General features: G+C 49.1%; 1 protein-coding gene across 7 annotated transcripts in view; it reads right to left on the bottom strand.

The window, feature by feature from the left end:
* RPH3AL (rabphilin 3A like (without C2 domains)) overlaps positions 1-24,487 on the bottom strand; it is an 84,839-nt gene that overhangs the window by 54,665 nt on the left and 5,687 nt on the right. Inside the window, exon 1 of one of the 7 annotated variants that reach the window (XR_014140701.1) lies at positions 10,458-10,759. The exons of 2 other annotated variants lie outside the window; for them this stretch is intronic. The gene's annotated coding sequence lies outside the window, so the exon portion shown is untranslated. Of the gene's footprint in view, positions 1-10,457; positions 10,824-24,487 lie in introns of those variants that run through there. 4 more of the 7 variants (XM_081806128.1, XM_081806131.1, XM_081806130.1 and 1 more) reach the window with 4 other exon arrangements.

Genomic DNA, 24,487 nt, shown 5'->3' with positions numbered 1-24,487 from the left:
ATTAGGAGGCAAAAGTTTAAGGACAAACAGGGTATCTGCATAGTCCCAAAGTATCTCCCCTAGAATATTTGTTGATTATAAAAGAAAAAATAGTACCTTTACAGGGCAGAAACCAGCAGATACTACCTGAACCAAGTGATCAAGACTAATATCACCAGTGATAAGACATTTAGACATCATGTACCTCCTGATACAATGCACTGAGAAAGACCTATCCCTCTGTGAGATTCTTACCAGAAATGCATAGCCCCAAATGAATCACAGAACATACCAGACAAACCCAAACTGAGGGACATTCTATAAAGTAACTGACTAGTGCTCTTCAAAAATGTGACCATCATGAGAGATAAGGAAAGAGTGAATGAGGAGTGGTCATATTGTTATGTAAGCAGGGTAAAAGGGACACAGGAACTCTCTGAACCATTTTTGCAAATTTTATATGAGTTTAAATTATTTCAAAATAAAAAGCTTTTAAACTGTTCATAATTAAAAATCAACTTGGGGGGGGCGCCTGGGTGGCTCAGTTGGTTGGGCATCTGCCTTCGGTTCGGGTCATGATCTCAGAGTCCTGGGATCGGGTCCCATGTCGGGCTCTCTGCTCAGTGGGGAGTCTGCTTCTCCCTCTCATTCTCCCTTTCTCTCTCGAATAAATAAATGAAATCTTAAAACAACAGCAACAACTTTGGGGGCACCTGGCTGGGTCAGTCAGAAGAGCATGTGATTCTTGATCTTGGGGTCATGAGTTCGAGCCCCACGTTGGGTGTAGAGATTACTTAAATAAAGAACAACTTTGTATTAGGGTGTCTATTGTTTAGAATCACTTATACCAAGGGATATGTGGTGTGATGTGGCTTCACAGGACAGTGCCTTCTGGGGGAACATCCCCTCCAGGCCTGAAGCAGTAGCTGAGGCCCACTCATGAAAGGGGCGGGAGGATCTCAAGATGTGACTTTGGTCCCTTTGCCCTAGGGATCTGGGCTGAAGGGAGCAGGAGTTAAACAAAGGATTGTCTGCCAGGCTCTTTGCTTATTTCTTTTTCTTTTTTTTTTTTTAAGATTTTATTTATTTATTTGATATAGAGAGAGAAAGCACAAGCAGGAGCAGAGGGAGAGAGAGAAGCAGGCTCCCCGCTGAGCAGGGAGCCCAACATGGGGCTCAATCCCAGGACCCTGGGATCATGAGCCAAAGGCAGACACTTAACCATCTGAGCCACCGAGGAGCCCCTCTTTGCTTATTTCTGAGACAAAAGAGGGTTCCATAAAAAGAAGAGAGGACAATAATTAAGAATTTCACAAATGGGGCCTTCTCTGTATGACTTTCATTGTCTGAAACTATTACACTTGTATTATTTCTATACTTTAAGATAACATGGATTAAATACTAGATGACATTTTATTTATTTATAAAGATTTTTTATTTATTTACTTGAGAGAGAGACAGAGTGCAAGCGGGGGGGGGGGGCAGGGCAGAGGGAGAGGGAGAAGCAGACTCCCCGCTAAGCAGGGAGCCCAATGCGGGGCTCGACCGCAGGATCCTGGCACCATGACCTGAGCCACCCAGGCACCCCTGGATGGCATTTTTAAATAACAGTCCAATCTATTTAGTAACTTGTTTAAACTAGTTTTGCTTTAACAGTGAGTAGGGTCATCCATGGCCCTGAACTCCCCCAACAACCTGGTTAATGAAGACCATCTTTGTCTCATGACCACTGTCTATGCTATTAATGTATTCTCCTCATGGAAAATTCATAGTGTGCTCATTGACCCACCAGCCAGAGACAACGCTGACCCAAGTTCCAGAAAAGGGAAACAGAAGAGCGGTAAAATATTAATAATAGAATCTAAGTGGTGGGCATGTCAGATTTCACTGTAAAAATCTTTCAACTCTGCTTTACATTTAAAAATTTTCATAATAAATTATTGTTAAAAAAAAGAAAGGAAAAATTACAAATGAATATTTGGGGCACTCAACCCGTAAACCCAGATTCACAGCCTCGGTGGGAGAAAGCAGACAAGTGTAGGAGGCCCCATTTGCTGAAAACTACACCCACGCGTGCTCCTCCTCCCCACAGGTGTCTGCCGGTGACAGGGCTGCCTGGAGGAAGGAGAAGCAGTAGGACTTCCCTGCCACAGCAGAGGCCTGGGGCCCGTGGAGACAGTCTCCACATAAATCCATTCCGCTCTTCGGGGCCAAACTGAGTCAGAAAATGGGCAGCAGCCCCACTGTTTCTATTAGCTCCAAATGAATTTGGCAACGGATGCCCGGGCTGACCACCCAGGCCCCAACCTGGTCCCGTGCCCCAGGTGGTCCTGCCAAGGGGCACATGAATTCGCCTTTTCTGCCGAGTAATAAAGGGCAGCAGTTACAAGTCTCTTCTTCGGATCAGGTGTCCGGTTTGCATTCTGCTCTGTGAATTATTAGCTTGGTGACCTTGGACAGCTCCCTCATTTCTCCAGGCCTTGGCGGCCTCATCTGTAAAATAAGGAGCTGCCTCCTGGGGCTGTTGAGAAGAATAAATTAGATCAGTGGTTCTGAATCAGGGTGATTTTGTCTCCCAAGGGACATCTGGCGAGTTCTGGAGACAAGGCGGGGCGGGGGGAGGGGGTGTGCCACTGGCTACAGCCAGCGGGGAGAAGCCAGGATACTGCTAAACACCCTACAAGGCACAGTCCAGCCCCCCACAAGATGAAATCATCCTGCTGAAAAGGTCAAAGCGCAAGGTGGAGAAGCCCTGATTCAGATAGTGCGTATAAGACATCCAGCACGGGACCCGTGACGCTGTGCGCTCCTGGCGAGGGCCGCCCTCATGGCCATCACTGGACCACCTCCTCCACCGCCATCACCCCCACCAACACTGCCATCGCCCCTATTAGCAGGCTTGCAATTTCCGGTACCCCACAGAGCGCAGGTAGGGGGCATCAAGGAACCTGAACTAACAGGTCCTTCCTTTGGGTGGAGGACCGCCGTCTTCCGACATACACCTTCAAGCGCCTAAGCTCACCTGGAGCAGTCTGGGGCCAGGTGGGAAGTGGGTCAGGGGAGATGGGGTGCTCCAGGGAAGGGGTCTGAACGGATGATGATGATACCTGCTGACATCCTCATTTAACACTGACCAAGGGCAGGGCCTGGATGGCGGAGTCGGTTAAGCGTCCGACTCTTGATTTCAGCTCAGGGCATGATCTCAGGGTCCTGCGATCGAGCCCCTGTGTGGGGCTCCCCCCTCAGCAGGGAGTCTGCTTTAGGGTTCTTTCTCTCCCTCTGCCCCCTTCCCTTGCTGGCTCGCTCTCTCTCTAAAATAAATAAATGCATCTTTAAAAAAAAAAACACAAAACCCTGACCATGTGTGAGTTCTGTTCATTTTACATGTATTAACTCAACGCTCTCAAAGACCGAAGGAGGTCAATTCATAATAGAATAACTTCTAATAGAAATAATAGAACTCGGGCGCCTGGGTGGCTCAGTTGGTTGAGCGACTGCCTTCAGCTCAGGTCATGATCCTGGAGTCCCTGGATCAAGTCCCGCATCGGGCTCCCTGCTTGGCGGAGAGTCTGCTTCTCCCTCTGACCCTCCCCCCTCTCATGTGCTCTCTCTCTCATTCTCTCTTTCTCAAATAAATAAATAAAATCTTTAAAAAAAAAAAAAAAGAAATAATAGAACTCCCCACCATGATTGCAACCACTGAACTGTGCTCCCCTGGCAGGAAGGAGCAGCATTCCACAGAATTTGACCTCTGCCTGTGGCCAGTCTTGCCACTTGTCTGACCTCTGTACAAAGAACCTCAGAAGGTAGATGGTTTCTGGGCCTTCCATTCCGTTTTGTGGGAAATGCCCGGAGGGTGTCATCTCTGGGCAGGGCAGAGGCCTGGGGAGCAGAAAGTCTATCTCCTGGGAAAAGAAACCAGCATGAGGGGAAAGGCCATACTGCCTTCCCAAGAGACCTGTAGGAGCCCACTGGTGAGTCCATACGAGGAGCCAACTCCAACGCCCATGTCTAACGGAGCCAGGAGCCAGCCAGATGTCACCCCTGGGACGCCTCCATCAACCTGGTCACTTTCTTTCTTTTTTTTTAAAGATTTTATTTATTTATTTGACAGAGAGAGACACAGCGAGAGAGGGAACACAAGCGGGGGAGTGGGAGAGGGAGAAGCAGGCTTCCCGCTGAGCAGGGAGCCCGATGCGGGGCTCGATCCCAGGACCCTGGGATCACAACCTGAGCCAAAGGCAGATACTTAACCAACTGAGCCACCCACGTGCCCAATTCTCTTTTTTTTTTTAAGATTTTATTTATTTATTTTGTCAGAGAGAGAGACACACAGCGAGAAAGGGAACACAAGCGGGGGGGTGGGAAAGGGAAAAGCAGGCTTCCCGCCGAGCAGGAAGCCCGATGCGGGGCTCAATCCCAGGACCCGGGGACCATGACCTGAGCCGAAGGCAGACGCTTAACGACTGAGCCACCCAGGCGCCCCGACCTGGTCACTTTCCCACCTCACCTGACTTCTCCTCACTGCCAACAGCAGGAACTTGCTCAGACAAGACAGACCTGGGGTTTGTCCTCAGAGAAGTCAGAATGAGGAGCACCTGGGGTGTCTACACTTACAGCCAGGCTTGGAGAAACAGCAACTCAGGGGACAGGGCCCGTAGAAGGTGATAGCCAAGAGAAGGCAAGTGCAACAAGTCTGGGGCTTGGAACAAGGGAAGTGAGAGGAGGCCAGGGAAGGGCTCTGGCCAAGAAGCGGGTGCCTGCTGGGGCATGGCATGCGCCCCATATGCACACACACCCTAACTGCTCAGGAAAGATAAATGGGATTCTAGTGGGCTCTGGGGTCTCAAAGACTAGGGCACAAGGGAAACACAAAATGTCACACAGGAGAAGTGAAAGGTATGCATGTTAATTATCTACTAAAAGAACCACTATTTATTGAATATTTACTTATTTGTCAAGCTTGGTGCCAAGTGCTTTAGAGAATCATCTCCTTTTTTTTCATAGCAGGTTTTTTTTTTTAAGATTTTATTTATTTATTTATTTATTTGAGAGAGCGGGGCAGCATGTGCACATGCTCACACAGTGTGGGGGGAGGGGCAAGCAAACTCCATGCTGAGCATGGAATCCGACGCGGGGCTTGATCCCACCACCCTGAGATCGTGACTTGAGCCGAAAGCAAGAGTCAGATGCACAACCGACTGAGCCACCCAGGTGCCCCTCACAGCAGGTTTTAACATGCCCATTTTACAGGTGAGCAAACTGAGGCTCATAAAGACAAATGATTTACCCAACGTCACACAGTCAGTAAGAGGCAAAGCCCAGGACTTGAACTCTAAGCCTAAGCTCTTAATTTCAAGGGTATCCCAACCGCTCAACACTAAACAGAACTGTATGTGTTTTGGGGTCAATCACCCCCCCACACACACACAATCTTTTTTCTTTATCCTTTCAGATAAGTCAGACGATGAATAAAATTCCAAATGGGGGAACACTATGTTTTTCAAAAATAAGAAACAACCCAGTTAAAAAATGGGCAAAAGATCTGAACAGACATCTCATCAAAGAAGATACACAAATGGCAAATATTAGCATAAGAAAAGATGCTCAACATCATGTCCTTAAGGAATCACAAATTAAGACAATGAGATACCACTACACACCTATTAAAATGGCCAAAATCCAGAACACTGACAACACCAAATGCTGACAAGGATGCAGTGTGACAGGAACTTTTTTTAAGATTTTATTTATTTATTTGAGAGCACACACACGCAGGAGCAGGGGCAGGAGCAGAGGGAGAGGGCAAGCCGACTTGGCGCTGAGTGCAGAGCCTGATACGGGGCTCGATCTCACAACCCTGAGATCATGACCTGAGCCAAAATCAAGAGTCAGGAGCTTAACTGACTGAGCAACCTGGCGCCCCAGGAACTCTTATTCACTGCAAAATTGTCCAGTTTCTTGGAAGGCTATACTTTACAAAACTAAATATACTCTTACCATATGACTCCACTATTATATTCCTTGGTATTTACCCAAAGAAATGAAAACGTATATCCACACACAAAATGGCACACTAATGTTTATTCCTGTTTTATTCATTATTGCCCAGACTTGGGAGGAACTGACATGTCCGTCAATAGGTGAACGGATAAGTACACTGTGGTACATCCATACTGTGGAATAAAATTCAGTAATAAAAATGAGCTTAAACCATGAAAAGACATGGGGGAAACTTAAAAGCATACTGCTAAATGAAAGAAGCCGGGCGCCTGGGTGGCTCAGTTGGTTAAGTGACTGCCTTCGGCTCAGGTCATGATCCTGGAGTTCAGGGATTGAGTCCCGCATCGGGCTCCCTGCTCAGCAGGGGGTCGGCTTCTCCCTCTGACCCTCTTCCCTCTGGTGCTATCTCTCATTCTCTCTCTCAAATAAATAAATAAAATCTTTAAAAAAATTTAAAAATTAAAAAAAAATAAATGAAAGAAGCCAATCTGAAAAGGCTAAATGCTGTATGATTCCAACTCTATGACATTCTGGAAAAGGCAAAAGTATGGAGTCAGTAAAAAGATCAGAGGTCTTCGGGGAGACAGGAAAGGATGAACAGATAGAACACAGGGGATTTTTAGGGCAGTGAAACTATTATAGGACACTGTAATGGTGGATGTACTACAATGTGTCATTATACGTTTGTCCAAACCCAAGATACAACACCAAGAGTGACCCCTAAATGTAAATTATGGACTTAAGAATTATGTATCAATACCAGCTCATCAATTGTAACAAATGTACCACATCAATGCAAAGGGTTAATAATGGGAAACTGGGGGCAGTAAGGGGATATGTGTGAATCCTTCGTTGGTTTCATTCAATTTTTTCTGAAAACTTAAAAAACTGTTAAAGTCAAATGCTACTAATGCAATGGGAAAAAATTTTAGTTTTCTTCTATAGAGAAAAAAAAAACTACACCCTGATCTTCATCAGTGGGAAAGAATCTTGCAATACTGCTACTAGGATTAAAATTAAATTTGTAGAACATGTCAGCGCCTTCGAAATGTTTTTTGTCAGTTAATGATCTGATATCATCTCCGATCACAAACAAGGAAATCGCGTACTGTTCATGCCTTTATTCCACGAACGTCTTCTGCGTCCCCACCACATGGGGACACAGCCTATTGCAGAAGACTGCAAGGTTGACAGATGCTAGCTCCCAATTCTTTTTTTTCACCGCCTGTATCGAAATTTGAACCTGTGCATTTCTTTCTTTCTTTGTTAATCTCTGTAAGATCCTTGGGGAGAGGGGCCACCTGTTTTGTTCACTGTGAATACCCAGCGCAGGGCTGCATGTGAGCAGGATGAATCCCGGGTGAATCAGACAATGACTCTAATAAATGCTGGGGCCGCACAAAGAACAGTGAGAAGAAAGAGCAGGCGCAGTTAGAGTTCTTCTCTGCGGCAATCCCGGAGGGCCTCAGAGAGAAGAGTCTGGTGGAGAGCTGAAAGGAAAAAGCAGGGACTTGGCAGGCATGAGGCGGGCATTCCAGGAAGAGGGTCATCCTGGTAGGACTGCCAGAAAGGAAGAGGCCTCTCTGAATTTCAGAGCTGGAAAGTCATTCAGAGGATAGCTACTTAAGATCATAGGCATTTAGGACACGCAGCTCCCGGGCACCAACTCAGAGCAGGTGAGATCCTGGGACCTCCTAGGAGCCCATGAAAACAGCAAAGTGCACCTTGATTCTCAGGCTTTCACCTAAGTAAGGCTAATGATAGAGGAGAGTGAACACAGACCATCCCCCACCCCCCCACCCCCCAGCCCCTGCCATCCCCTGCCATCCAAGGTCAGGGAGTGTGGCCAGGAACGGCCAGCCCAAAGGTGAACTATCTCTGATGTCAAATCCCCATGTTAGGCCATATATATTCATTATTTTAAAATTAAAACAATGTTTCTCCCTCACCCTAAATGATACTGCCCCCAAAATGTCTCCCAGCAAAATTGATGTTTGGGATTACATAAACTCCAGTTTTCTGTAAACATAGCAGCAGCTAGTATCTATGTCACCTTCGCTGTGTCATAACTCACAGAATCCCCACAGCAGTGCCCTTGGACTTCACAGATGCACCCAGCATGCCGCAGGGGGCTGCCCCCACCACAGACAGTGACTGGCTTCTCCCAAGTCACAGACCCTGTCCACAGCCTCACTCCTACAGACAACACCGGCAAGTGTATGGAGGCAGGCTCTGCAGGCAACGGCCTGTGTAATTTGGGGCAAGCTCAGTTTCCCCACACTCTGTTCCCTCCTTCGCAATAAGGAGGTAATAATCCCTTCCTCAACAGGTTTTGTTCGGGATGAACTCTGATTAACAGAGTCGAAGTTCCAAACACAGTGCCTGGAACACAGTAGGTCCTCAAGGGGGAAAACAAAAACCCTCGCTTTTTAAACCAAGCTGGTCTCTGAACTCCTGGTAAACTCTGCACTAGAAGGAAGACCTGGGAGAGTTAAATAAGACAGTTGGCCCAGATGACTGCAGGCTCTGCTGATGAATGAAATCCTTGCCTGGGGCTGTCAGCCAGGCTGCCTGGGCCAAGCTGGAGGGCAGGAAAGTGCGGGCTTCCTTCTCCTGTAGGAACTCAGTGCTCTGGCTGCAGAGGAGCTTCCTTCAGCTGTCCCCACCCGTTCCCTCCAAAACATTCCATGCTCAGCCAGAAGACAGCAAGAAGAGGCCACTGGGACCAACTGGGAGGGGTGGGCAGAACCCCCCCTTCCAGGCCTCTCTGTGCACGACTGCTGACCTGCACCTTTGCCTGGCTCCCACTGCACCCCCGCCTCCCACCCAGAGACCAAGCCTTGGTTTGTCCACCCTACACCTGCCCTTCTCCAGCTTCTCCAGGCTGCTGGCCAGAAAGAGCAGGAGACAAGCTGAGGAGCTGGGCTGCTTGCCCTCAGCCATGGCCCTAGTTTGGCCTCTTACACTCTCTTTACTTAGGTCCCTGACTGGTCATACTACCTCTAGTTCTGGTACCTACTATAAGTGAGTCTCTTCAAGGGCAGTCATGAACCACTCTCCTCCTCCAGCACCTTCAATGTCTCCCACTGCCCCCTGAATGAAGTTCAGAGACTGCACCCTGGGATTTATAGTTCTCTCCAGTATAATCCAAACCCACCCTCCAGTCCCCACAGGGCTCATAATGAAATGAATTCTACCCAGATTTGCACACACATTTCTGGACCTGTGAGTACGGATTCCTCCTAGCTGGATCCTATTCCTCCACCACCCCACCTGACTCTCCTGAAAGCCCTTTCCCTTCCTGGCCTCTGAATCCCTCTAGCACCCTGTTCCCAAACCTCAGGCATTTGATGCCACCTGCTATCCCCACGTGGCCCCCCATGCTAGTCTTTACTTAATATTTTCCTTAAAATCAACTCACTCTTACACTTACACTTACTTTCAAAGGAAACTCTGTATCTCCACCATAAATAGAAAACCATTATCAGGGCACCTGCGTGGCTCAGTCAGTTGAGTGTCCGACTCTTGATTTTGGCTCAGGTCATGATCTCAGTGTCATGAGATCAAGCTCTGAGCTGAGCGTGGAGTCTGCTTAGATTCTCTCTTCTTCTCCCTCTGGCCCTCCCCTCAACTCACGCACACATACTCTCTCTCTAAAATAAATAAATAAATCTTAAAAAAAAAAAAGGAAACTATATCATTTGCCATAAACAGAACGCAACTGAAGAAAACAGTTATATTCTAACAGACATGAAAATAAATACATAATTCATCAAGTGTTTTAAATGCTCATCTGTATAACGTACTTAATATTACTGTATACTTAAAATCACACCCTAAGAAACGCTGCCTTGGCAGTTTATTTTTGCCTCTCGTGGCCCTTGGTTTTTCTGGCCCTGTCACACGGTTATCTGGGGACTTGTTCTAGGCCTGTCCTGGTTGACCCCAAATGTGAGCACTTCGGGGGCAAAGATCCTGCCGCCTCTTTCCTGGTGCCTACGGACAGCATGATGTGCAATAAAAATATTTTATCAAACCGAATGTTTCAATTAGCTCAGTCGTAGTAACGGGTCCCATTCTCTGCCCGGCCCCAGGCCCACTGCTGCTCAACTTTCTACCGAAACACACATCCTCTCCGCCCACCACCCCCAAATCAATCCCTGTCCTCTGGGTCTCTCGGACAATGGTACAGACTGGGACTGTCCTAGCAGCACTGCTGGGGCTCGGGGGGGGAACCCTTGCTGCCTCTTCCCCCAGAGCAGCAGGACCTGGGCAACCCCAACCCGGAAAAGCAATTAACCATTAACCATTAACCAATTAACCATTAACCCACACTCTCGAGGCCCAGACAGACACACCCTGCCCTGGGACTTAGCAGTTCTGAGAAAACCCGTGTATGGGCTGAGCCCCTGGCTCCAGGAAATACAAAAGTCTTCTTCCTGTCCCCTCACAGCCGGAGACCCCGAAACACCTACCAGGAACCGAGGGGCTTCGCCAGGCCTGGTGGTGGCACCCCAGACGGGAGGTCACTCTCCCTCCCACCACGTGTTGTCAGGGGCAACCCTGAGGAAGATCTGAATCACTCAGACTTAAGTCAATAAGTGGCAGCCACGGGCAGGCCTCAGCTGGAGCCAAACCAAGGCCTGGATTCTCCCTGGTGGACTGAAGCCTGGACAAAGGCAGCCCACGGCCAGTGTGCTGGTGACCAATTTCCCTGACAACACAGCCTTTTCTACAACTGAACAGACTCAGGACACTTCCTATTAGAGGGAGGCCTCCTTTGGGAATGTTTATAATCTTTTTGGTATTATTTTTGTAGTCTGGTCACTTTTATGAATTTCAAGGATTTTTTTGTTAGAAGGGGTACATTTCATGGAAAGGTATAAAAAAATATTCATTCTAGGGCACCTGGGTGGCTCAGCTGGTTAAGCGACTGCCTTTGGCTCAGGTCATAATCCTGGAGTCCCTGGATCGAGTCCCGCATCGGGCTCCCTGCTCAGCGGGGAGTCTGCTTCGCCCTCTGACCCTCCCCCCTCTCATGTGCTCTCTCTCTCTCATTCTCTCTCTCTCAAATAAATAAATAAAATCTTTAGAAAAAAAAAATTCATTCTAGGGGCGCCTGGGTGGCTCAGTCGTTAAGCGTCTGCCTTTGGCTCAGGTCATGATCCCAGGGTCCTAGGATCGAGCCCCATGTCAGGCTCCTTGCTCGGCGGGAAGCCTGCTTCTCCCTCTCCTGCTGCTCCCCCTGCTTGTGCTCTGTCAAATAAACAAATAAAATCTTAAAAAAAAAATTCATTCTAGATAGTGGTCATGCATGAGACATCAGCATCTCATAAGTATGGGTGTGATTCTCCCAAGAAAAAGGTAAACTGAGGAACAGATTACTTGACCAATGCCATAAGTGGAATGGCCTCCCACATGTAGCTCAAGGAGGACAAGGATAACGGAGCGAGCCCCTGCTGACACCTGCCTAAAGTGGGAAGATGACAAGGATCTCCCTTCTGACCTTTCATAGTGCAAACAGGTTAACGACAGAAAAAAGTCTGTCGTGATAAGAAAACAGCAGATGCCGGGGCGCCTGGGTGGCTCAGTTGGTTAAGCAACTGCCTTCGGCTCAAGTCATGATCCTGGAGTCCCGGGATCGAGTCCCGCATCGGGCTCCCTGCTCGACGGGGAGTCTGCTTCTCCTTCTGACCCTCCTCCCTCTCATGCTCTCTGTCTCTCATTCTCTCTCTCTCAAATAAATAAATAAAAAACCTTTAAAAAAGAAAGAAAACAGCAGATGCCACTGAAAGGGATGGATGGACAGCGTCACGAAGAGGTTCTCAAACCAGGTTCCAAGGAGCCTGGGGGTGTCATACCATCTCTTCAGGGCTTCTGACGGAGGGTGGAGGGAATACAGAGTGTGCTCCAACCCAACCCTGCACAGCGCGGCTCTTGTCTGCTTCCTCTACTGGACTTTCAGGGAAGGTTTCATTTCCAGCTAACAGTGCTGAGGAGCACTGATGTGTAACACAGGCAGCATCACACGGGGGACAGCAGAGAGTCGTCTCTGAGTTTGTGGAGAGCAGCGCCACACCCCCAGTATGCTGGGAGCCAGCCGACCCTTCCCCTGCAGGTGGGCGCTGAGGTCAGTGAAAGTGAAGGACAGGAACCTCCTTGCCAGGTCCAGCCCGGCCACCTGCCCTTCCCCTGGCAGGACCACCAGCTGGGAAGTCCTGGCGACACCAAAATCAAGCCAAGCCTTAGAGCCGAGTCAAGATCCAGGAAGGAGATTCAAACCTCAACAGGGACAGGGCCAAACGCACTCATGAGAGCCAGATCTGTGAATCCTGGGACCGGAGACCCAAAGGCCACAGGAAATGGTGGCCGCGACGAGAGCCGGTCTTGGGCAAAACCCTGGGACAAACACAGTGGCGAGAGGTTGGTCTCCACGTGCCCCTAGCGGCTTGCTGCCTGCAGACCCGAGGATGTGAAGAGGCCTGAGTGGGCATATTCCTCCCAAGAGCAACAGACATGCTCCCACGCTGCTACACAGACTCCAGAGAGCTGAGGGCCCGCGCAAACACAGAGACTGGCCCAGCCGCACGTTTCGTCTGTCCAGCACTCCTGTCTCTGAGGAGTCCTCCTCCAGACCAAGGAGATCACGCCCACAAGTCCTTGTTGGGGGGGGGGCGGGGGGCAGACACTACCCGGCCCCACATTCCCCCCTCAGGGTGAATGTGGCTGGGGTCAACCCACTAGAATATCCCCAGCCCCTGAGCACAGTGACTGGCTTAGCACTGGGCAGGCGTGTGGGTCCTCCCCCAGGGTTCTCACCACTCTTTCCCTGTGAGAGTAAGCTATGAGGACAATGTTGGCTTGGGAGGCCATTGGCCTGAGGATGAAAACAAGCTGAGCTGACAGATGGAGGTAAATAACCCAGAAGGCACTGTCAGTCGCTGGATCCAGCCATGCCTGAACCACTACTTTGATTCCCAAGTTGCCAGTGGCTCAGTCATTAAGCGTCTGCCTTCGGCTCGGGACATGATCTCAGGGTCCTGGGATCGAGTCCCGCATCGGGCTCCCTTCTCCTCAGGAAGCCTGCTTCTCCCTCTTCCCCTCCCCCCTGCTCATTCTCTCACTCACACGCTCTCTCTCAAATGAATAATTAAAAAAAATATTTAAAAGAAAGAAATAAAATAAAATTGGACATGTGTTGGCAACAGTGTTACACACTGAACTAGCTGCACAAAGCCCCTCCGGAGAGCTGGGCCAGGCCAGCAGGGGCAGCAGGCATGGTCAGGGCTGAGCTGGGGTCTGGTGGGGGGGCAGAGCCTGCCGGAGGGTGGTCCCCAAGGGTTGACAGGCACGGGAGAAGCAGGATGTAAACCGAGACTGAAGAACAAAGGTCTGCCCAGTCTCCCCACGTACTGCCTCCACCACTCCCAGGTCCGACTTGGGTCTGATTTCCCCAGCTCTCCTCCCGCCTGCCCCTGCCTGCCTGAGGTCCCTCCTACCCCATCCCTGCTCCACCCACAAACCTGCGGCCACCCCCTCTGCTGGCCTAGTAAGCCTGTGGGCACCGCTCCAGCAGCTGGCTCCCCGCCGCTGCCCTAACAGCACCCCAAAGTAATCCTGGCCCTTCCCTCCCGCAGTGCTGAAGCTCCTGCCGCCCCCCGGGGCCTCGATGACCCTCCCCTCCACCTCATCCTTGTAGACCCAGCAAGTGGTGCCACACCGGGAAGCCTTCCCTGATCTCCCCGTCCCCTCTGAAAGCAGCGTCTGCTCCCCTGAGATCTTTTAGATCCTCACTCTCCCCGCCCCCCTCCCAGCGCTGAGCATCCGCCGCCTTTTGCTGGTCTTCACTGGTGTCTTTACTTCCACCGGGCAAAGGCTGCACCTGCTTCATCTTTGTTCTTCCACTCATCCATGCCTCAGTTATGTACTGGGCACCTACGACGTACCGAACCTGGGCTGGGACGGCGCGTGAGCAGGACACACACTGTCCCTGCCGCCTTGGAGGCCAACGGAGCCACTAAGCAAACCCACACAGATCAGTACCAGCTGGGATGGGGGCTCCCGGAGAAAAGCGCATGGTTCGTGAGCCCTGAGGTAGAGGAAGAGTCGAGGAGGGCGTCTCGGCACCACAAGGGAGAGGACAGTGGGCAGGCACACTTTCTAGCCAAATAATGGGTGTTTGCTAAACATCTGAGGAACAGATGAGGGGCTGTAGCGAGTCAGACACCGCTAGTGTGTCGCTGTGTCCTTTCCGACGCTTTTATCCTGACGGGTCACTGCAGCGGGCACCCCGAGGGCTTTTGCAGCAAACATGTCTGCAGTGCACGCGGGACAGCCCGCCTCTGTCACCCCTGCGGCTCTCGGCTGCCTCGTGGCCCCCAACACCACCCTCAAGCCCGGTGAGGGCACAGCACTGGTAACGGCGGCCCTGAGCACATGCTAGAAGGATGGTAAGGCTGTCTCTGGCCTCCTCGGGCAAGGGCCACGACCGATCAGTGACGTCTGCCGTGGGAGCAGGAGTACGCCGCCGTGTCCCGCATTTTCTGTGCCACTCGGGGCCCCATAGATGCAGGCAAGAAATTTCCTGCAGATCTAATTGCCTGGAAAAGCCCTTGGCATCTGGTATCCTTTTCCTTATAGATCACATGGACCGTGCAAATAATATTGCTTTCCTGCTTTGACCACTCTTGAGTTCAGGGCTAAATTTGTGGTTCAGATGTAGCCGACTGTATACCGCTCTACGGCCTGGGCATGTCTTCTAACTCTCTCCCCGGTTCTGACCTTCCAGTTAATCTACATTTTTCCTGATCTTGCTTTTATGGGTTTCTATTTAATTACACACACACACACACACACACACACGTATCTGTGTATACAGAAAACACCCTCTTCTAGGTCTGACATTTAATATCTACTTTATGTTTCTATTACAAATACATATTTCTACATGTCGCCTATATTCAAGATCTATAGAGAAAGCTATATTCTTGCGGGCATCTCGATTCCTTCATGGAGCCAGACGCAGGCATACGGGGAGAGACGGGCAGATGACAGGGAAAACCAGGAAGAACGAAAGCATTCAGATCACCACCGCGCCCTGCCGTGAACACAGTCCGGGATCAGAGAGGAGAGGCCAGGCTTTTCGTCCCAGCTTGGACCAGCAGTGATGAGAGTTACAGGAAAAAAACTACTCTCACCAGCCCCGCCCCTCTCCAGGCAACCTGAGGTTTTATCAACTACTGAATGCATATAAAACAATCTGTCCTGGGACGCCTGGATGGCTCAGTTGGTTAAGCGGCTGCCTTCGGCTCAGGTCATGATCCCAGGGTCCTGGGATCGAGTCCCACATCGGGTTCCTTGCTCGGCAGGGAGCCTGTTTCTCCCTCTGCCTGCCTCTCCCCCTGCTCGTGTTCTGTCTCTCTCTCTGACAAATAAATAAAATCTTAAAAAAAAAAACCAGTCTGTCCTACTTACTTCACTTGGTTGTAACAGAAATTAAATGGAGAGGTTCCTGACTGCTACTCACTGGTAGGCCCCCAGCTTATGGCATCGGCATCATTATCAGTATTGGAAAGAACATTCTAGGCAACCGGCACCCAGCCATAAACAAGAAAACGCCACACCGCATGGCTTCCTATGAATGCTGCAGGAATTCAAAGAGAAGTGAGGCTTCGGCGCCGACATCTGCATGCAGAGTCCTTCCTTGTCCCCCCCGCCCCCACCATGTCTGAGAGCTGTGTCTGACTGAAGGACTTCAAGTCTCTGCTTCTCACAGCCAGAGAAAAAGTGCCATCCAGGTCCATCACACTCCTTGGGACTGGAAATGGCAGGCGCCACCTCCCCCTGGCGCCAAGGGCCGGGGGCTCCAGGCCCCCACGCATCACCTGCAGGCCAGGTAAAGAGCATGAGTGGAGGCGGGTGTGAGGTCACGGGCAGCTGACCCTCACGCACACCTCCCACCGGACGTCGCACACATTTCCCGTCCCCTCAGAGGCCCCTTTATTCCACAATCACCAGGGTTTTGAAGCACCTGAGTCAGTGCCACTGAGTTTCAAACAGCAGGTGAAAACAAGACAATGACAATAACCAGGTTCCTTTTCAACATATTTGTCAGCAGGGCATGGTCAGGTCTTTCTTTTCTGGGGGAACGGACAGAATTCACAAAGGTGGTAAGACTACTTCTACATTCTGGAATGTTCCTGGCCCAGTCAAGGGCTGAAAGTAAAGGCCAAAAGAGGGGAGTTGGACAAAGGGCTGTGTCTGCAAACCAGTTCAAGTGACAGAAGGTCTCATATAGTTTTTCACTGGGGGCAGAACAGTCCCAGGCAGCGAGTTACCTAAAGTGTGTGGGGGGGGGGGGGGGGACACGACACCCTGCCGTAAAGGAACCTGCATCTCATCCGATGTCCCTTCCCCTCCCTGGCCTTACCACAGCTGCCCAGCTTTTACACTGTGACTGGCCCCCTCAGGCCCAGCTGACCCTCTGGGGGTGCACACAGCCCAAGTGGGCATGTTGAAGTCTTTCCCCTTGAAAATCTGGGAAATGGGCTAAGAGTCTCAACAGCTCTCTGGAACAGTAAGCCGTAAACCCAGGAGCTGATGGAGGGCCCACTTTCCCCATGTGGATACCCAGGAAAGAGAAGGGTGGTGTGCAGTGAGGGAAACAAGAGGCCACATGAGGCTGAAGCAAACACCAGTCAGAGAGAGGACTCTTGCGTTTCTCTCTGGTCCATGGGCTTCATTCAGCCCTTCCAGGGGCCTGGCCTTCTGTGACATACTCCAGTACCCTGGCAATAAATTCCAGTTTTTGTTCAATGGCTACTGTTTGCAACCAGGTAGCCCTAGTTAGCCGGATGAATATGAGGCCCGTCCCCTACCACACGTTAAGCGAGGAGACCTCAGCCAGTCTCTGGGCCGATGAAGAACACCCAGGGGGGTTCAAATCAGTGGCCAGGGGAGGCCTGGCTCCATCTAGCGGGGGAACCTTGAACAATAACCTCCCTGAAATACAGGTGATCCTCTCCAATCCCTTCTCCAGGGTCACAGGGAGGTCTTCAAAATGCAGCCCCAAAACGGCACTCTTTAGGCCAATCCTTCAGGAGCTCCCTACTGCTCTGAAGATAAAACCAAAATCCTCCCCGCTAGCCCACCCCCTCCCCAGCACTCACTCCCCATTCTCCCTCCTCTCGGCACCCCCCCACCACTAATCTCCTTGCTTTCTCTATGGATTTGCATATTCCAGAATATGCAACATTTCATATAAATGGGGCCATGTAATAGGTGGTCTTTTCTATTCTTTCATTTTTCTGTGCTCTAATCTTTATTATTTTCCTTCTGCTCGCTTTGGATTTAGTTTCCTCTTCTTCTAGTTTCTTGAGACAGAAGATTATTAATTTGAGGTCTTTGTTCTTCATTAATATAGGCACTTATAACTGTAAATTTCCTCCTAAGCACAGCTTCAGCTGCATCCCGTAAGTTTGGGCATGTCATATTTTCATTTTCTTACATCTCAAAGTATTTTCAAATCTCTCTTGTGACTTCTTTGACCCATTGGCTATTTAGGTGTGTTTACTTTCCACATATTTGTGAACTTTCCAAATTCCCTTTACTACTGATTTCTAATTTCATTCCACTGTAGGCAGAGAACATACTTTGTAGGATTTTGATCCTTTGAAATTTAAGGGGGCTTGTTTCATGATACGCTATCTCCTGGAGCAAACTCTATGTGCCCTTGAGAAGAAAGTGGACTATGCTTCTGTTGGGAGGAGTGCTGTATAGACATCTGTCAGTCTTATCTGGTTGACAGTGTTGTTCAGGTCTTGTGTTCCCTTGCGGATTCTGCCTGCCCCAGTCCATCTATCACTGAAAGTGGAACCTTGACGTCTCCAACTATTATTGTTGAATTGTCTATTTCTCCTCTCATTTGTTAGTCTTTGCTTCGAGTATTTTGGGGGTCCGTCGTTAGGTGCATATATAATTGACATATTTTCCTGATCAGTTAACCCTTCCATCATTACAAAATAGCCTTGTTAGTCTCTAGTAACTATTTTTGTCTTAAATATTTTCTCTACTATCAGTGTGGCCACCTCAGCTCGCTTTTAGTTACTGCTTGTGTGGTATATCTTTTTTACTCCTTTACTTTCCACTTACATCGTGTATCTTCAAATCTAAAGTGTGTTTCTTGTAGACAGTATAGAGTTTGGTTTATCCATTCTGTTAATCCCTGTCTTTTATTGGAGTTTTTAGTCCATTTGCATTTTTTTTTTTAAAGATTTTATTTATTTATTTGACAGAGGGAGAGAGACAGCGAGAGAGGGAACACAGCAGGGGGAGTGGGAGAGGGAGAAGCAGGCTTCCCGCCGAGCAGGGAGCCCGATGCGGGGCTCGATCCCAGGACCCTGGGATCATGACCTGAGACGAAGGCAGACTGAGCCACCCAGGTGCCCCTCCATTTGCATTTAATGCAATTACTTATAAGATTTATGCCGTTTTGCTATTTGTTTTCTATATGTCATGTCTTTTTATTCCTACATTCTTCCATTACTGCCTTCTTTTACGTTAAATAGGGATTTTCCAGCATACCATTTTAATTCTCTTTTATTACACATTTTTTTTTTGGTTATTTTCTTAGTGGAGATAACAATTAACATTTTAACTTCAAACAATCTGGCTCTGATTAATACCAAATTAATTTCAACAACATATAAAAACTCCGCTATAATATAGCTCTGTTTCCTCTCCCCTCCTTTGTGCTGTTATTGTTATACAAACTACATTTTTAAATGTTATTACCCTGTCAACTCAGTTTTATAACTACTGCTCTATGCAGATAGAAGAAAAGAATTACAAACAAAATACATCTATAGCTTTAAAGGTGCCCCTGATTTCTTCATGTGGATTTGAGTCCCTGTCTGGTGTCCTTTCATTTCAGCCTGAAGACTCCCTTTAGTATTTTCTGTAGGGCATGGCTGATAGCAACAAAATTCAGTTTTGATTCATCTGGGATGTCTTGATTTCTCTTTCACTTCTGAGGGATAGATTTGTTTCTGGATATAGAATTCTTAGTTGATGGTCTTTTTCTGTTAGCACTTTGTCATCCCACTGCCTCCCGGTTTCCATGGTCTCCGATGAGAAGTCAGCCATAAATCTTATCAGGGATCCTTTGTCAGATTAAGTCTTACCCTTCATTTCTGAGCTCAACCATCTCTTCCTCCCTGGACTAGGTTAGGCCCTTTTGCACATGCCCCCTAGGACTCTTTACTTCTCCTTTGTAGTGATGATTACAACTGTAATTAAACAATTAACAAGAGAAGTAGCTCGTGTGTGTGTGTGTGTGTGTGTGTGTGTGTGTGTGTGTGTGTTTCCCTCACTAGAATATAAGTTCCATAAGGCAAGAACCAGGCCTGTTTTCTTCACTGCTATATCCTCAGAGGCAGCCCAGTGACTGCACACTGTAGTCTTTCAAAAAATACTTACTGAATGAATGAAAATCATCCCAAAGTAGACCGAGTCACTGGTGTCAATTCTTTACTCCCAGTAATAGTATAAGATAGCCACACTCTGCCATGGCCTGATGGTGGGCCTCCCTGTCCCTTGGCTTGGGATTGGCCGCGTGGCCTGGGATTAGCTGATGGGATGTCAGCCGATATGATGTGAGCAAAGGCTTGAAATGTGCTTGTGCAACTGAGCTCACTCTCTTGTACTCCTGCCTGTCACTAAGACACAAACATGACTTGGTGGTCACTGGTCCAAGGGGGATCGGAGACACACGGAACACACCTAAACCCAGCTCACAGTGTGAGGTCGACAAGTCCCACTAAGGACAGCTTAGGTGGGCCAGACCTCACCCAACCCAAAGCTACGTGAGAAGGAATAACTATTACCGCCATATGCCGGTGGGGTTTGGGGTGGTTTGTCATGCAGCAATATTGTGGCGAGAGATGACTGAGACATACGACTTGGCAAGTTTGAGGAGCACAAGGAAGTCCTGGGGAAGGTCTTCCATCTGGTCCTTCATATGGCCCATGACCCGGTCCAAACTGATTCGATGGCAGATCCACACCCCTCCTCCAGACTTACAGAATAAACTCCCTAGAATTCTACAATCCCAGAACGGGGATAATTATGCCACAAAGCAGCCTCCTGGAGCAGCCCAAAGCGGATCAGGCACACCTGCACACAGGAGCTTCACAAGAGATCATCTTTGTCCTCCGCCAGCCACCCCCTCACCAGCCCCCAACGAGGCCTGAGAGTGCATCTTCACAGCCAGGAAAATCTGGGTTTCTCTGCAGTGGGTTTGGGGAGGGGGGTTCCCAGGGCCTGACCCTTCTTAAGGCCTCAACTGATCTCAGGTAAAGAGGAGTGGGCAGGGACACGGGCAGGCAGAGCATACCTCCTTATGTTGTTACTCTGATTCAATGTATGATCTAAAGTTATATGTATCCATTCAAAATGTAGAACTGTCTCTTTCAAGGAGGGCTTGAGGCAGCTTGGAGTAAACACAATAACAAATAAACAACTCAGGGATCAAAGAGAACAGAGGCCAGGCAGAGAGCAGAAAGAGGAGATGCCACCTGAAATCTGATGATTAAACTGAGAGACGCATCTGACTCAGCTTGCTGTAGCTGCACAAACAGGGCAAGTATGTGGGTTACAGAATTCGATATAAAATCAAAGCAGCAGCCCTGGTGTCCAGGTGTGAACCCCACCTGCAGGCAGGTCCAAGGCCCAGAGGACACCCCTCAGGCCAAACCAAGACCTCATTACTAAATAATAATCACCATCACCCAAGTGCCAAGCACTGTTCTAAATGCTTTGTACAAGCCTTCTCATTTAGTCCTCATGGCAGCAAAGCAGGTACTCCTTATTTCCATTTTACAGATGAGTAAACTGAGGCCCAGAGAGGCAAAGCAACTTTTAAGGCCACAGAGTGAGGGAGTGCTAGAGGCAGGATGAAACCTCTAAGTCTGAACTTAGAGCCCAGGTCCTTAACCAGGAAGCAATCCAGCTTCTACGCTGCTCATGCCAGAAACGCCGAGCACTTCTGGCTCTGGGCCCTCCTCTCTACGAAAGCCTCCTTCCCTCTACCGCCGAAGCTCTCTCACCGCTGGCCTTGCCTACGTGTCAGAACCCTAAGCACCGGTGAGCCTCCTGCGGATAACCTGCCTGATTCCCACCTGCCAACCTCTGGAAATGTGCCTTACCTTCCTGCCCCCACAGACTCTGCACCCCTAGCATGCGCCCCGCTTGCCGCCCAGCCCTCCTCCGAGTGCAGCTCTTCCGAGCTGCCTCACGTGCTGTCCAGCCCACATGCCTGCCCCAGACTCCAACACTAACGCCCTAAGAGTCCGTGTTCTCCATCTGTCAGCAGAGCTCACCACAGAGCGATGATGTACAGTGAGCCTGCTCCAGGGCAGTGACCCATGGAGTGCAAACCTTCAACCCCTAACTAGCTCTTCGACCCACGTTCCGGACAGGCCTGCGCAAAGTGAGCTCAGCCCCCAGTTGAATTCCATCTGCTCCCTTGGCCTGTCCTCTCTGCTGTGACCTCAGACAGTGACCTAGACACCAAGTTTCACTTCTGCGAAGGCCACTGAGATGCCACACGGGGCCTGCTTGCTGCCAAGGTCCCTCCTCTGCCCAGTTACCCCCATCACCCTGTCGAGGGTGACGCAGTTCACCACAGACCCGAACCTGAACACAAGTTTATGGGAAGTCTGAGGCCATCCCAGCCCATGACACACTTTTGTGGGGAATAAGAGGAGGCTCCTTTTATCCGAGATGCTTCTGTCCCCGCTGTTGGAAAATGATTACAGTAAACTGAGAACGTGAAAACAAGAGACTTAATGTCCATTTGTTACAAAATCACTGCCATCAACCACAGAAATTGAAGCCATCTTCCTCACAGGACGCTCGTCTTGCAAAAGTGACTTTGGCAAACCCACCATGCCCACGGCCACCTGCAGCTCTGGCCAAGCCCCTGAGTGACGTGCCCGGCAGCAACCTCGACAGGGGGAGGCCACGTGGCGAAGAACCAGGTCCTGTTTCTGCTGAGCTCAAGTCTTAAGCATAAGGTCCTAACAAGCCCAGAGAGTGGGAGAAAGCTCTTCATGTCTAGGTCGGGGTCATTAGACCCCAAAGTGGTGGATTCTGCAAAAGAGGAAAAGCGCCCTGAGGATTAGAAGTGGCGGGGAGAGATGGCTGTGGGAACCGGCCGTCCAGAAAGGCTGAGGGACGGAAAGTGGGCAACAGCCGGCTGCTTGGGCAGCTGCCCTGGGACACAGCCTGGACTGGGTCTTATCAGTTGGGGTTAGAAAGGATTTCACATTCATCTCTGACCTCTTTTGGTGAACTTCACCCATGGCACCTGCCCCTTGATCAAACACTTTCCCAGACCCTGACATTAATGAGGACAAGCAGTGTGACAACTCAGACACCAGTCAGAATAGGGTCATCTCCTGTCACTAATCGGTGTGATTTGATGACATTAAGAGAGAAACCAGAAGTGAATTCATTTCCTTTTTTACTTTTAAATGAGGCCCCACTTAGAGTAGAACAATTTGGATGTTGAGCCTTCTTAGGCAAACGGTCCCTGAGGGATGGCGCTGAAGAACTCTGACTCTAGATCTACCTTCCGATCCGCGCCCCGAACACCCCCCTCCCCTAGCCCCCCGGCACTCTACGTGGAGGAGCAAGAGAAATGAACCTGGTTTCCAAAAATGAAGTTCAGAAAATCACACACACTCCTACATTTCACCTTCTAAATTAAGCCAGCGTTCTCCATTAACTTTCCACCAGGGACTGAGAGAACATTGTTCCAAAACTGCAAACTAAATTTAAAGTTAGAGGGGAAAGGAAAAAAAAAAAAAGCACGATTCGCCAAGCCCAAATGTTTGAAGTAGCTTTGCCACCAACTTTTCAATTAGCGGTAAAGTGACTACCTGTTTGAGAGCTCACCTGATCAGCCCAGGAATCCAAGGGTTCAAATGGGGTCATATAAAAATTCAGGGATTGGTTAAAGGCAGATTCTACTGCTAAGACAGTTCTAGCAAGATGAGAGGCGCAATCCACTAAAATCTGGGGGGTAGTGGTTGGGTGTGCTGTATTCATCAGTAATGTGGCCGCAAGCAACAGAAGCCCGGTCTGGCTGACATGAGCACAAAGGAATTCGCGGCAGGGATACCTCATAGCTCAGAATCAATGGCAAGGCTGAAGGTGCTGATGTGGAAAAAAAACAGGAACTCTAGTAGCTACAAGAGACCGGGCCTCAAAGTCTCTTCGGCTCCTCTGTGGAATAAGTAGCTCTACGATCCTCTCCCTAACTGCTTCCCTCAGCACAAGTGTCAGATCCCAGAATGGCAGCCCAGCTGACTGGCCCAGCGTGGGCCAAGATCCCACTTCTTGACCTGGGTGATGGTTACATGGTGGCGTACACTTTCAAAAATTATCCAAGCAGTGTACTTAGGATGTGAGTAGTTTTCTGAATGGATCTTATGCTTTAAAAAAAAAAAAAAAAAGTTAGGCCTAATCTATGATCCAGCAATTCCACTCCTAACGAAAGTAAAACATGTAAGAGAAATAATATATATAAGAGACGTGAACACATATGTCAACAAGAAGACTCAGGGCCACTCCGTTGACAATAGCCAAAAACTAAAAACAGCCCAGGGGTCTACTGATAGGCGAATGGGTAAGTAAATTGTACATATTCATACAACGGAACACGACAGCAATAAAAAGGAAGCAGCTACTGATACACCAAGGGTAAGTATCAAAACATCACGTCAAGTGAGAGAAGGAAGACTTTGACAAAAGAGTACATACTCTATGATTCCATTCATACGAAGTTCTAGCACAGGCAAACTGGTCCATGGTGGAAACAAATCCAAATAGTGGTTGATTCTGGGGGAGTGGTGTAGAAATTGCCTGGGAAGAGGGATGCGGGAACTTTCTGGGGTGATGGTCATGTTCTCTATCTTGACACGGGTTTGGGTTGCATGGGTGTATGCACTTATTTGAGCTCACTGATGGAACATAGAAGATTTGTGCACTTCACTGTATGTACATTTTACCACAAAAGAAAGGAAACATAAATAAATACTGAACTTTAGTTAACGATAAGCTTGCTGACTTAAGCTCTGACTGTTCTGTTCATCAAAAGATGCTATTGGGGTGTCTGGGTGGCTCCGTCGGTTAAGCGTCCAACTCTTGATTCGGCTCAAGTCGTGATCTCAGGGTCATGAGATCGAGCCCCATGCTGGGCTCCACGCTGGGAGTGGAGCCTGCTTAAGATTCTCTCTCTCCTTCTCCCTTGCCACCTCCCCCTACCTCCCTCTCAAAAAAAGATTTAAAAAAATAAATAAAAATAAAATATATTTTATTTTTTATTTTATTTTATTTTTTTAAAGATTTTCTTTATTTGACAGAGAGAGACACAGCGAGAGAGGGAACACAAGCAGGGGGAGTGGGAGAGGGAGAAGCAGGCTTCCCGCAGAGCAGGGAGCCC

This window comes from Leptonychotes weddellii, chromosome 15 (assembly GCF_054177405.1).
Source record: "Leptonychotes weddellii isolate Sample4059 chromosome 15, ASM5417740v2, whole genome shotgun sequence".
Taxonomy (NCBI): Eukaryota; Metazoa; Chordata; class Mammalia; order Carnivora; family Phocidae; genus Leptonychotes; species Leptonychotes weddellii.
This window is presented reverse-complemented; position numbering and strand designations above follow the sequence as displayed.